Here is a 1,906-nt window from a genome sequence, read left to right on the forward strand (position 1 = left end):
AGGTTCTCGATTCGTTGCAGACCGTTGCTTTGCAGCCAGAGACTCCTCAGCCCTGTGTACTCCTCCAGGTTCTCGATTCGTTGCAGACCGTTGCTTTGCAGCCAGAGACTCCTCAGCCCTGTGTACTCCTCCAGGTTCTCGATGGTGGAGAAACCTTGCATATGCAGGTACAGGGTGTCGTTCAGGTAAGGCGTATGGTACAGTTTGTGCTGCACGCAGAGGTGTTTGAGGAACTTCTTGGTCATTCGTGGCTCTGATTTGGTTCCCTTTAGYAATGAGCCTTTTTTCAGTCCGTCGCCCTCCAGCTTTCCATCATGAGCACCGTTCTTTACGTTTTCTGAGGCGTTTGTGTCAGGTGCTGTCGAAATATCTCTGCTTTCCAAGTGATTTTCCATCGTTTCTAGCAGTTTTCAGAAAAGTCTGCTCCGCGAGTATGTGAGGTTTGTCCTCAGGGGGAAAAAAAACAAAAGTAGTTTATGTACAAAATATTTTAAAGAAAGCCGTGTCATCGAATAATTAGCACGTAGCAAATCCGCTCGGTTTGTTTTGCTCCGTTGCCGTGGTAACGCTCGGTCGGCCCCTTTCAAATGACCGGATGTCGTTTGTTCTGCGTCGGAGACTTTTAGCTGCTGCACCGTGCCGAGACTGCAGCTAAAATTAAAAAAATAAACATGCCGGAGTCTGACATGTTCTGACGCGGTGTGCTAACATTTGGAATACACCGCCAGCTTGTTTGTAAAGATGTTACACTTTCTCAGGTTAGAGGGAATAAACGATGGATGAAAACGTACCTTATGGCGAGGAAGGTAAGGCTAACAGCTAGCTAAAGCTAGCCTGCGAGCATCTCAAGGCCACTTAGTGTACAAGTGATTAAAGATTAATTATTTTCAGCCGAATTAATAGTTATTGATAAAGACATCATTTTACTGCTATTTTTACACGATTACTGTTTATCATCTAAGAGTCAGTAGGGATTATTCATCTTTTATCCCCTTTAGAATGGAATATGTGTTTTCACTTTTTTACTTTAGTATTGAATGAATAGTGCACTGACTGTGTAAATGCATAATTTTTTACTACGTAAGTTAAACTTTATTTCAGCAAAACCACTTAGAAATAATTAACATCTTCTCAACGTACTTATGGTTCACTATTTGTGATATTTTAATGGACGAGTTAAAATATTTGATTGTGTTTCAGGTCGCAGCATCCTAACTGGGAGGTTCAAGATTTCAGCACCCGCCTCCATGAAAACTTTTCCCCAGAGCTACTCAAAACCGCCTTGTTACCTGCAGGCGGAGCAGGACTAGAGGAAGGAATTTAGGCGTGGTCTTGGAGACCACAGCTCTAGTTCTTCAGGGTAACGTCCAGCTGAGGCAGCAGGTTTCACCAAAAGCTTCCTGACTGACTGGTGCAGGGCAAGCTTTCCTATTCCGCCAGGTGAAGGAGTAGAGGCCATTGTGGGGCATCTCAATAGTCCAGCCGTTGTGGCGAACGTCTCAAGAAAACTGGGCGTTGAGGACTTTACCAGGAGTGCAGAGTTCCCAATGATGCGCTCCATTCTACGTTCACGGCAGTGATCGGAGCGCTGCAGGAAAGCAGAGAGAACTGGATTGTTTTCTTAGAGTAAGAAGTGTAGTTCAAAAATCTCTTGCTGAATGATTTCTTTAAAAATAATGTGCTCACCCCAGATCCGTACTGTTGTCTCACTGTAACGTGACATTATTCTTCTCCTCAGGACTTCCTGGTAACTCAGCTGACATATGGACTGTGTTTAACCCTGTGGGGCTTCTGGTGGAGGAAATGATGAAGAGGAACATTCCTTTGACAGCACCTTGTCTCATCAGAGCTGCTGGATCCAGTACTGTCCTACCTCTCTACTTTGTAGGCCTGTACAGGTATGTGT

General features: G+C 44.6%; 1 long non-coding RNA gene across 1 annotated transcript; it reads left to right on the top strand.

The window, feature by feature from the left end:
* Positions 1-1,048: 1,048 nt before the first annotated feature.
* LOC106518745 (uncharacterized) lies at positions 1,049-1,899 on the top strand. Its single transcript, XR_001310358.1, has 2 exons — positions 1,049-1,626; positions 1,739-1,899. It is a non-coding gene; the product is annotated as an uncharacterized LOC106518745 (long non-coding RNA).
* The last annotated feature ends 7 nt before the right edge of the window (positions 1,900-1,906 follow it).

This window comes from Austrofundulus limnaeus, unplaced genomic scaffold, assembly GCF_001266775.1.
Source record: "Austrofundulus limnaeus strain Quisiro unplaced genomic scaffold, Austrofundulus_limnaeus-1.0 Scaffold2, whole genome shotgun sequence".
Lineage (NCBI taxonomy): Eukaryota > Metazoa > Chordata > Actinopteri > Cyprinodontiformes > Rivulidae > Austrofundulus > Austrofundulus limnaeus.